Source organism: the organism of the source record quoted next, unplaced genomic scaffold (assembly GCF_019419815.1).
Source record: "Pyrus x bretschneideri cultivar Hongxiangsu unplaced genomic scaffold, Pyrus_bretschneideri_v1 Contig199, whole genome shotgun sequence".
In the NCBI taxonomy this organism is placed as follows: Eukaryota; Viridiplantae; Streptophyta; class Magnoliopsida; order Rosales; family Rosaceae; genus Pyrus; species Pyrus x bretschneideri.
This window is the reverse complement of record NW_025999500.1, coordinates 538,666-551,545: the sequence shown is the minus strand read 5'-3', so window position 1 is coordinate 551,545 and position 12,880 is coordinate 538,666. Positions and strand designations below refer to the sequence as shown.

The 12,880-nt window shown below is 39.1% G+C and overlaps 1 pseudogene; it reads right to left on the bottom strand.

Annotated features, from left to right (window-relative positions):
• Positions 1 to 1,082: 1,082 nt before the first annotated feature.
• On the bottom strand, positions 1,083 to 1,193 carry LOC125476597 (annotated as a pseudogene).
• Positions 1,194 to 12,880: the final 11,687 nt, after the last annotated feature.

The window sequence follows — 12,880 nt, the reverse complement described above, 5'->3', positions numbered from 1 at the left end:
ACAACTAGGTTCATGATTAGAGACATTTGATCAAATCCACACATCATATGGTTGATCATGTCCAAGTGAAACAAACTCAAGAAATAGGTAGATGAATGAGTATAAACTAACTTAACAAACATGGACTTGGTTTAGCAATGGTGAAACCGAATCCCTAGCTTCATCTCCATTGGTACTATCTCATTTTATTAGTTGTTGAGTCATTTATTTATGTTTACTTCACTTTCTTATACTTTCAAGTTACAACAACAAATCTGCCTATTCTGTTTAGTTTGATTCATTTCATAGAGTTCTTGCAAAACAAGTAATTACATAGGTCCAATTAGTCCCTGAGGATTCGACACCCTTGCTTGTGCCATTATACTAAATATATTCTAGCATTAGGAAGGAATAATACATCAACAAAAATGGCGCCGTTGCCGGGGACTGATTTCAGTCCCTTGTAATTGCTTGTTTGCTATTTAAACTTTGTTCTTTTCATTGTAGGTAGATTCTTGATTTTCATTCAAACTTGTGTTATTTTGTTTCAGGTAGTATATGTCAAATAGACTTGTGGAGCTAGGCCAAAGAATTGAACGGTTAAAGGGCCACACTTTGGACAACTTTGTGCCATCAAGTTCCTCCATTATCCGTGAAGAAGAGGAAGGGAATTCACCTAGTTCAACAAGTAAAGGATCTGAGCAATTTAATTGGGAAAGAGAAGAAGAGATGGCGGGCAACCAAGATGAGCTTCGAGCTTTGGAGGACTTTGCTCAACCAATCATACCAAATTCACCTTCATGCATCTTGCTGCCCACAGAAGCTAGAAACTATGATCTTAAATCTTCACATTTCCATATGTTTCCCTCTTTTTATGGCTTACCTAATGAAGACCTTTTAGCTCATATTAAAGAGTTTTACAATGTTGTGAGTGGTTTGCCTTTGCAGGGAGTAAGTGAAGCAAATTTGAGGATGAGAGTGTTTCCTTACACCTTGAAAGATAAGGCCAAGAGTTGGTTGATGACTCTAACACCAGGTTCCCTCACTACATGGGATGCCGTGGCTAAAAAGTTCTTGGAGAAGTTCTTTTCCACTCAAAAGACAGCCACATTAAGGGGACAAATATTCAACTTCAAACAAGATGATGGAGAACCTTTCAATGAGTGTTGGGAGCGCTTTAAAGGCCTCTTGCTGCAATGTCCACACCATGGGTTACCTTTTCACTTACAAATGCAAATTTTCTATGATGGACTAACCCAAACATGTCAATCAACTGTTGATAATGCAGCAGGTGGAGCATTGAAGAAAAAGAATGCCCAAGAGTCATATAACATTTATGAGATGTTGGGGTCTAATGCTCAACACAAAGATTTAAGGGGTAAGAAAGTTGGAGTCTATGAAACAAGCTCTAATCATGATCTTTTGTTGCAGGTAGCTAACCTAGAAAGGAAGATTGAATCCGTGCTCAACATGGTGCCAAAAGCAAATGAAGTGTGTGCCATTTGCAACATACCAAGCCACCCTACTCATCAATGTCCATCTAGGGAAGCTTATCCCGAGTATGTTCAAGAGCAAGTGAACCTCATGAATTCTTACAATCAAAGGCCAAGGAATGATGTGTATTCCAATACATATAACTCAAGTTGGAGAGATCATCCCAACCTCTCATGGAAGAACAACAATCAATTCCAAAATTTCCAACCAAAACCTGCCACTACTCTAGAGGATACGGTTAAGTTGTTAGCCCAAAACACCTTGCAATTCCAACATTCCACAAATAGCACTCTCCAACAACATTCGGCGGCTCTAACCAAAATGGAGACACAATTGGGGCAGATTGCAGATGCCTTGAACCAAAGAGAGGTTGGAAAGTTTCCAAGCCAACCCGTGATACTCCAAAGGAACCAAGAGCAAGCCAAAGCAATCACTACACTTAGAAGTGGTAAGATTATTGATAATAGAGTTGGAAATGAAGTTACTAATGAATCTGATCATGTGAATGCAGGGGTTACTCAAGGAGAAAATGAGAAACCAAATGAGGAACCAAGCCATGCTACTTCCTCATTTGAAGCACCAAATCTTCACAAGGCCGAGAAACCATACACTCCACCAATACCATTCCCTGGAAGACTTGCCAAGAGCAAGCAGGATAAGTCATTTAAGGAAATTTTTGATATACTAAGCAAAGTGAATGTTAACTTACCTTTGCTTGATGTCATTAGGAACATGCCGGCATATGGGAAGTTCTCCAAGGAGTTAAACAGCTACAAAAGGAAGTATGGACCACATGAGAAGGTAATGGTGTCCGAGAATGTGAGTGCAGTTTTACAAAGAAAACTTCCACCAAAGCTCAAGGATCCAGGAAGTTTCTCTATCAACATCACCATAGGGGACAAGAAAGTAGAGAAGGCGATGCTTGATTTGGGTGTTAGCATCAACTTAATGCCTTATTCAGTGTACCTTCAACTAGGTTTGGGAGATTTGAAAGCCACCACCATTTCATTACAACTTGCAGACAGATCCGTGAAATATCCAAGAGGTATAGTAGAAGATATTCTAGTTCAAGTTGATAAACTAATCTTGCCTGCAGATTTTGTAGTGTTGGACATGGAAGAAGCTCCTATACATGACCGAGAGTTGCCTATATTGCTTGGGAGACCTTTCATGGCCACGGCCAAGACCATCATTGATGTGCAAAATGGACTCCTCACTATGACAGTGTTAGGAGAGACAGTTCAATTCAAAGTGTTTGAATCTCTTTCTCATCCTTTTTCATCTCTTGATTATTATGCCATTGATGTGCTTGATTCACTTGTTTTATCTAAGTTCTTGCAGGCACAATCTAATGATCCTTTACAAACTGTTTTGAGTCACTCTCAAGATGAGTTTGATGAAGAAGATGCACTCATAGAAGAGGTAGCTGCCTTGGAAGCATTGGCACCGTATCCTTTGAATGTTTCCCCTCTTTTAGAGCCTTTAGAATCATCAATGTTACATCTAACTCCTTCCACTATTAAGGCACCAAAACTTGAACTTAAACCACTTCCACCACATCTAAAATATGCATATCTAGCTGAAGTTGAAACTCTTCCAGTTATCATAGCTTCTGACCTCACCCCAAATGAAGAAGATAAACTAATTAGGGTGTTAAAAGAGTTCAAATCGGTTTTTGGTTGGTCTATTGCAGATATCAAGGGAATAAGCCCTACCATGTGCATGCATAGGATTCTTTTAGAGGAAGGAGCCAAGTCAACTCGTGAACCACAAAGAAGGCTCAATCCACACATGAAGGAAGTGGTGAGGAATGAGGTGTTGAAATTGTTAGATGTGGGGATCATATATCCCATTTCTGATAGCAAATGGGTGAGTGCTATTCAAGTGGTACCTAAGAAGGTGGGAATCACAGTAATGAGGAATGACAACAATGAGCTTGTGCCCACAAAGCCCACGGCCAGTTGGCGTGTTTGCACCGATTACAGGAAGTTGAATTCTAGCACTAGAAAAGATTACTTTCCTATGCCTTTCATAGATCAAATGCTTGAAAGATTGGCAGGTTACTCACATTATTGTTTTCTAGATGGATACTCAGGTTACAATCAAATTGCAATCGCTCCGGAGGATCAAGAGAAAACAACCTTTACTTGCCCCTTTGGCACATTTGCATATAGGAGAATGCCTTTTGGACTTTGCAATGCTCCAGCAACATTCCAAAGATGCATGTTGGCCATCTTTTCTGATATGGTAGAAAGATTCATTGAGGTATTTATGGATGACTTCTCAGTGTTTGGTTCCTCTTTTGATGAATGTCTTAACCATCTCTCCTTAGTACTTCAAAGATGTCAGGAAACAAATTTGGTTCTCAATTGGGAAAAGTGCCAATTTATGGTGAAACAAGGAATTGTGTTAGGACATGTAATCTCTAGCAAAGGAATGGAAGTGGACAAAGCCAAAATTGACGTCATCACCAATATGGTAGCCCCCACCACTGTGAAGGGAGTAAGAAGTTTTTTGGGACATGCGGGTTTTTATCGTCGTTTCATTAAGAACTTTTCAATGATCACTCGTCCATTATGCAATCTGTTAGCTAAAGATGTTGCATTTCATTTTGATAAAGCTTGTATGGATGCATTCAATACTTTGAAATATGAACTAACCTCAGCCCCTATTATTATGGCACCAGATTGGTCTTTACCTTTTGAATTGATGTGTGATGCCTCTGACTATGCTATTGGTGCAGTTTTAGGGCAAAGGGTGAACAAGCTTCCACATGTGATCTACTATGCAAGCAGGACTCTGTATGATGCCCAACTTAACTATTCCACAACTGAAAATGAGTTGCTTGCTGTTGTTTTTGCCTTAGAAAAGTTTAGGTCATATCTTGTGGGATCTAAAGTTATTGTGTTTTCTGATCATGCAGCCCTTAGGTACTTAATGACAAAGAAGGATGCTAAACCACGCTTGATTAGATGGATACTCTTACTACAAGAGTTTGACTTGGAAATTCGAGATAAGAAGGGCAGTGATAATGTTGTGGCTGACCATTTGTCCAGGCTTAATGAAAACCATGGAGTTGGACAACCTTTGCCCCTAAATGAATCATTTCCAGATGAACAACTCCTTGTTGTTCAAGAACAAGAACCATGGTATGCGGATTTTGTTAATTATCTTGCTTGTGGTATAATGAGAAATGACCTTTCTTTTCAGGAAAGAAAGAAGTTCCTTGCCATGGTAAAGCACTACGTTTGGGACGAACCATATTTGTTTAAATATTGCCCTGATCAAATCATTAGGAGATGTGTCCCAGAGAGTGAGCAACAAAGCATTCTAACATTTAGCCATACATTAGCATGTGGAGGACATTTTGGTGCCAAAAAGACATCTCTAAAGGTTTTACAATCTGGTTTCTTTTGGCCTACTTTATTCAAAGATGCTTTTGATTTTTGTTCTAAGTGTGATAGGTGCCAGAAAATGGGGAACATTAGCCGAAGAAATAACATGCCATTGAACAACATTTTGGTGGTGGAGCTCTTTGATGTTTGGGGAATCGATTTTATGGGACCATTTCCATCCTCTTTTGGCTACTTATACATATTAGTGGCAGTGGATTACGTATCCAAATGGGTTGAAGCCATTGCTACAAGAACTAATGATCATAAGGTTGTGTTGAATTTTCTTAAGGATATGATTTTTTGTAGGTTTGGAACCCCAAGAGCTATTATTAGTGATGGTGGCAGCCATTTTTGCAACAAACCCTTTGAATCCTTGATGAAGAAGTACAACATCAACCACAAAGTGGCAACCCCGTACCATCCTCAAACCTCGGGACAAGTGGAGATTAGCAATAGGGAGATCAAGAACATCTTGATGAAGACTGTGAGCCCTACAAGGAAGGATTGATCATTGAGGTTAAATGATGCACTATGGGCATATAGAACAGCATACAAGACCCCCATTGGCATGAGTCCTTATCGCCTTGTGTTTGGGAAAGCTTGTCATTTGCCAATGGAACTTGAACATCGTGCATATTGGGCCATCAAGAAGTTCAACTTTGATTACAAGGATGCTGGAATAGCAAGGAAACTCCAACTTAATGAGTTGGAAGAACTTAGAAATGAGGCATATGAGAATGCCAAAATCTACAAGGAACGGACTAAGCTCTATCATGACAAGGCCATCCTAAGGAAGGAGTTTCACCAAGGTATGAAAGTACTTTTGTATGACTCACGTTTGAGACTTTTTCCAGGTAAATTGAAGTCTAGGTGGGTGGGACCATTCAAAGTGTTACAAACATTTCCCCACGGAGCTGTGGAGATAGAAAACATGAAGAATGGCACCTCTTTTAAAGTCAATGGGCAGCGATTGAAACCGTACTTGGAGAAAGTGGAGGAAGAGCCAGTGTATCAAGTTGTAGATTTTCTTGAGTTTATAACACCATGAACAAGCTACCATGTCGTGCCTAGACATTAAATAAAGCGCTTGCTAGGAGGCAACCTAGTGTGGTTTGTGTTCTTTCCTTATTTTGTGTTTATGTTATTTCCATTCCATATTCTTTGCCTATTTACTTTGCATACAATTTTAAGCATCGAGGACAATGCTTAGGTTAGGTTTGGGGGTGTGGGATGGAAGGTTTGTGTTTTGTGTTTGTTTTATGTGTTAGTTTTGGTTAAAGGTGTTTTGCTTACTAATATGAATGTATATGAGGGCTATGTTGAAAACAAACGATTGGGTTGCTATGAAAAAGTGTTGCATCTTGTTGTCATGTATAAAGCTTTAACTCTTGAAATTATGATCATGGAGGTACCATACTCAAATTCTGGAAGAAGAATCGTGGAGACTACCCTAGTGAGTTATTTTGAGCCTAATTGCTTCTTTGAGAGGGTTTAAAGTGTTTCTACTCCTATCTTTTTCTTTCAATTTCACTTTAAATGATCTCATTACTTCTATTTCGTTTGAATGCTAAGAATCATTCTCCTTTGCAGATACCATGTATTTAGTGTCATTCATGAATGAACTTAATGAGATGATGTTAGGCTATGCATGTTTAACTACTAAAAGGCTTAAATCCTACCCATTTGTGTGCTCCATTCACCCTTGTTGCAGCCAAACACTTTAGCCTAACTCTTTCATCACCCACACCATAATCTACCCATTCTAGCCCATTACAAGCCATACCTTATAGTTTGGGGAATACCAATGTGATGAAGACTAAGGGCAGATTGAGTTATAGAGCAAGATTGTGGCGTGTACCGAGGGCACCTATGTTGAAAATGATTCTAAAAAAAAAAAAAAAAAAAAAAAAAAAAGAGGATCAAAGTGGATACAAATTCCAAATCGCCTCATTATAAAGCATAGGGCCTGGACGCCAAAAACAAAAGAAGACAAATGCCAGTGAAGAGCCTCAAAGACACTTTGGTATGCCCCAAACTCTAGTATTTCGTATCAAGTCTTTCATAACCTATACCCTAAGCCTTGCATTACAACCTTGAGAAAGACCTAACTGATCATTGAGGATGTATTCATGGGTGATGATAAGTGTGTGTATTTCTATATTCTTAGCATTTGATTCATTTCATGAGATCTACTCAGAAACTGTGCTTCCATTTCAGATTTCATATGTGAGAATTTTGATTCCCTTTACATAATTTCACTCATATATGTTGTTGAGAGACTAAACCTTATGATCTGAGTGAGAACTTGAGTGGAAGCTGTGAGGAGTAGAGTTGAGGCAAATTCTATCTGAAGCATTTGGGTATGGTGACCTTGAAGTTGTAAGACATGGAGAAATATCTTTATACGTTACAATTGATACGATTCTTTGGAGTGGAAAACTTTTGAGTTTGAATGTAAAACAAAATCTTCATTGGTTCTTATTAGTTTGTTTAAAGCTTGTAGTAACCAAGTTGTTTGCAGATTTGGTAGATGTTTGTGGGTGTCATCACTGTAAGCCCTCAGGAGACACAACTCCTCCAACTAGGGACACCTAGGGGTTCAAAGGCTTGTTGTACATGCTCAGTGCAATCGTTTAGCCAGCGAAAGTGGTTTAGTTAGATGTTTGTGTTGGTGTGTTTTAGTTTTAAGTTTGCTCGAGGACTAGCAAAAACCAGGTTTGGGGGTATTTGATAAGTCACATTTTGCATGCATTTATATCTTCCTTATTTGGCGTCTTTGTGATTGTTTTGGATTAAACTAGTTGCATTTTACATTATTTGGTGTTAGTGTGCAGCCAAGTGGGAATTTGGATCAATGGGAAGGCAAATGAAGTAAAAACATTCCAGAAAAGATGTGAAGTGTTAAGAGATGCAATTCGGCCATATTGGGTGATTCTAAACAAGGCAAAAACATTGAAGTCAGCTATGTGGTTCCAACACCAAAACATGCATTCACATGCATGTTCACAACCTTGTGTCGTGCATTCCACTACTTGTCCATCTCCCTTTTGCGCCAAAAACATCCACTTCCATCAATTAATCCACTCAGCCACATTCACATGGATGATTCACAATCTGACCGTGCATTCCATTTCCCTTCTCCATTTCATCTTTGCAGAAATCCACATGCATTTTGATTAAAAAAACCACATACCTGCAGATCATGTCCACTCCTTGCAGCCATCATTTCAGAAATCCATTTCATCCCATCATTCCATGTGATTCCAGCCCCCTTTGTCCATGCCGTGTGCTTTCTTCCCCTTTCCAGATTTGTACAAACAATTTCAAATGGCCAATTCACCTTTGCAGGTTCCACTCACTTGTTGAAGCAAGGGCACATGCTTCTTTGAATACATTAACACATACTTGCAGATCTTGTCCATGCCATGCGTCCACTACCTCAGAAACCCATCAATTCCAGCTCATTTTATGCTATTCCATCTCACTTGTGCAGATGGAGATCCAATCTGAGTGTTGGAGCCACATTCCTTTCTATAAAACAAGTCTCACTTCACACAACAAGGGTTCCGCATTTTTTCTTCTTCACTCAGTCCATTACACACGCATAACTTCTCCCATTTCACTTCATTTTCTGTCCATTTCTGTCCCAAGGGCAGAAACCATTCAACCATAACCAATCTACCTTCATCCGCACCACATTTGGAAAACCAACACCGAAGGCACTCTTCAAGGAATTCAACATCAGTTTTGCTTCAAGGGTTTCTTCTTATTAATTCTATGTTCATTCATGTTTTATATTTTTATGTTAAATCTTTTGTAAACATGAATTGTAACTAATCCTCCTCTAGGGATTCGATGTAACCTTGCAAAGTTTGCCATGTAATTAAGTTAGAATGCTCAGTTTGTCCATCTATTTCTTGTTTCATTCTCTGATTTAATGGTGACTTAGTGTGTTGATTTTAATGTTTGATCATCATTTGAATTAATCACTAAGTTGTGTAGCCAAGATTAAAACACACATCATGCATAATCTTGGTAGATATGTGAATGAATGAAGGGAATGTTTAGCAAACATCCTGCCGAGTTATTCCCTTTGGTTTTATGAAAGTTTCTTGTGCATTACATACTCTTGATTATGAACCAAAGTTGCACATCACAACTAGGTTCATGATTAGAGACATTTGATCAAATCCACACATCATATGGTTGATCATGTCCAAGTGAAACAAACTCAAGAAATAGGTAGATGAATGAGTATAAACTAACTTAACAAACATGGACTTGGTTTAGCAATGGTGAAACCGAATCCCTAGCTTCATCTCCATTGGTACTATCTCATTTTATTAGTTGTTGAGTCATTTATTTATGTTTACTTCACTTTCTTATACTTTCAAGTTACAACAACAAATCTGCCTATTCTGTTTAGTTTGATTCATTTCATAGAGTTCTTGCAAAACAAGTAATTACATAGGTCCAATTAGTCCCTGAGGATTCGACACCCTTGCTTGTGCCATTATACTAAATATATTCTAGCATTAGGAAGGAATAATACATCAACAGTGATTTCCGGAGTTATAAAACAAAACACACTAAAACACTCCAAAACAGCTTAAAAACACTTTAAAACAGCAAGGAACAACACTTGAAGTTATGGGTGATAAAATCCCACGAATTTGCATCAAATATACTTAGTTACCCGCCCCCCCCCCCCCCTAACACTTAAATCAAACATTGTCCTCAATGTTTTAAACATAAATTCACACAAAACACAAGTAAACACACAAACAGTAACTAAACAACATAACATGGCAGATTAGAAACAACAACAAAGAGAAGGGTTTGAGGAATGCAAATCTGGAATTTGGGGGATTCCTAGGGCTTCCTTTGTTGAATGGATGGGTTGCCTCCCACATAGCGCTTTCTTTAACGTCGTACATCCGGACGAAGAACACCTTCACTCCACTTTGGAACCCACGGCATGCAAGGGAATCTCTTCCACAACATGCTCCACAAAGTTCTCATAGTATGGCTTCAATCTATGTCCGTTCACCTTGAATTCTTGCCCTGTTCTCAAACTCTTAATTTGGACTGCACCATGCATAAAAAGATTAGTAATAACAAAAGGACCAACCCAATTGGAACATAACTTACCAGGGATGAGACGAAGACGGGAGTTGAACAACAACACTTTCTGCCCTATTGTAAAAGTCTTGCCTCTAATCATCTTATCATGGAATGCCGTGGTCTTCTCTTTGTAAATTCTAGCATTCTCATAAGCTTCATGCCTTATTTCGTCAAGTTCACATAATTGAAGCTTCCTATGAACTCCAGCTTGGTCCACATTCAAATTGAATGTTTTGATAGCCCAATGAGCTCTATGTTCTAACTCCACAGGGAGATGACATGGTTTACCACAAACAAGACGAAAAGGAGACATACCAATGGGAGTTTTGTACGCTGTTCTATATGCCCAAAGAGCATCATCCAAACGCAAGCTCCAATCTTTTCTATTTGGCCCAACGGTCTTCTCCAAAATCTGTTTGATCTCTCTATTGGACACCTCGGCTTGGCCATTGGTTTGGGGGTGGTAAGGTGTGGAAACCTTATGCGTCACATGGTACTTCTTGAGTAAGGCTTCAATGGTATGATTGCAAAAGTGAGACCCCCCATCACTGATTAGCACCCTAGGCATCCCAAATCTTGAAAAGATATTAGTTTTCACAAAATCTGCCACAACTTTAGAATCATTAGTTCGAGTGGCTTTCGCTTCCACCCACTTTGAAACATAATCAACTGCAAGTAATATGTAATTGAAACCAAAAGATGAAAGAAACGGACCCATAAAATCAATTCCCCACACATCAAAAATTTCAACAACAACAATGGGTACCTGCGGCAATAGATCTCTTTGGCCTATATTACCTGTCCTTTGGCATCGATCACAAGCTAAACAAAAGGTTCTTGCATCTTTAAACAAAGTAGGCCAATAAAAACCACATTCAAGAACTTTTAAAGCTGTCCTTTGGGTGCCAAAATGACCCCCACAAGCATATGTGTGACAAAAACTTAAAATTGAATGAAAATCTGATTCATGCACACATCTCCTTATAATCTGATCTGGGCAATGTTTCCACAAGTATGGGTCATCCCAAACATAAAATCTAGCATACTTTTTAAGTTTATCACGTTGGAATTTGTTTAGGGTGCTAGGAACTTGCCTAGATACCAAATAATTGACCAAATCGGCATACCAAGGGGTACTTACCTGAATGGACAGAAGTTGCTCATCAGGAAACGTTTCTAAATTGGGGATGGGCTCTTCCTCACGCACCATTCTACTTAGGTGGTTAGCCACCACGTTTTCACACCCTTTCTTGTCCCTAATTTCAATATCGAACTCTTGAAGTAGGAGAATCCAACGAATGAGTCTTGGTTTGGCTTCCTTTTTGGTGAGAAGATACTTCAAGGCTGCATGGTCAGTGAAAACAATTACTTTAGTGCCAAGTAGATATGATCCAAACTTATCTAATGCAAATACAACCGCCAAAAGTTCTTTTTCAGTTGTAGAATAATTCAATTGAGCATCATTTAAAGTGCGTGAAGCATAATAAATAACATGTGGCTGCTTGTTTTTCCTTTGGCCCAAAACAGCTCCAAGTGCATAATCCGATGCATCACACATTAGTTCGAAGGGAATGGACCAATCTGGTGGAGTTATAATTGGTGTCGTGGTGAGGAGTTCTTTGAGATGGTTGAATGCTTTCTCACACGCCTCGTTGAACTCGAAAGGCACTTCCTTTTGGAGGAGACGGCATAGGGGCTGTGTAATCTTGGAAAAGTCCTTGATAAATCGTCGATAGAATCCTGCATGACCAAGAAAATAACGAACCTCTCTCACCGAAGTAGGAGAGGGTAAGTAGCGTACAAGATCTATTTTAGACTTATCAACTTCAATTCCTTTTTCAGAGATTATATGACCCAAAACAATACCTTGTTTAACCATAAAATGGCATTTCTCCCAATTTAACACAAGGTTTGTTTCAACACATCGTTTCAAGATTAAAGTGAGATTATCCAAGCAATTATCAAATGAACTACCAAATACACTAAAATCATCCATGAATATTTCAATAATCCTTTCAACATAATCAGAAACGATGCTAACCATACACCTTTAAAACGTGGCCGGAGCATTGCACAAACCGAATGGCATGCGTCGATATGCAAACGTTCCAAAGGGACAAGTAAAAGTGGTATTTTCTTGATCATCCGGGGCAATAACAATTTGATTATAACCAGAGTATCCATCAAGAAAACAATAAAAGGAATAACCTGCTAACCTTTCAAGCATTTGATCCAAGAACGGCAATGGGAAGTGATCCTTCCTTGTGGTGGCATTTATCTTCCTATAATCAATGCATACTCTCCAACTGGTTTGAATCCGAGTAGGTACAAGCTCATTCTCAGCATTTTCCACAACCGTCACATCGGATTTCTTAGGCACACATTGGATAGGTGAAACCCACTTACTATCCGAAATTGGATAGATGACTCCATAATCTAGAAGTTTGATTATCTCCTTTTTCACAACTTCCATCATCGGAGGGTTAAGACGGCGTTGAGCCTCTCTAGTTGGTTTGGCCCCCTCCTCAAGAAATATGTGATGCATGCATGTTGTAGGGCTTATACCTTTGATATCGGCCAATGTCCATCCTAGGGCAGATTTGAACTCTTTCAAAACTTGAACTAGTTTCTCCTCTTCTTGTGCCATGAGGGATGAGGAGATGATGGTAGGTAGGGTCTCATTTTCTCCCAAGAAAATGTACTTCAAATGGCTTGGTAATGGTTTTAGTTCAAGGCTGGGTGCCTGAATTATGGATGGAAGCAACTTGTTAGTCGAAATAGGAATTGACTCACGATTAGGAAACTTACCATCATGCGTAGGCAACAACTCAAGGGCAGCAACCATCTCACTAACTTCCTCACTAGGAGACACGGCATGAAGTGCTTTA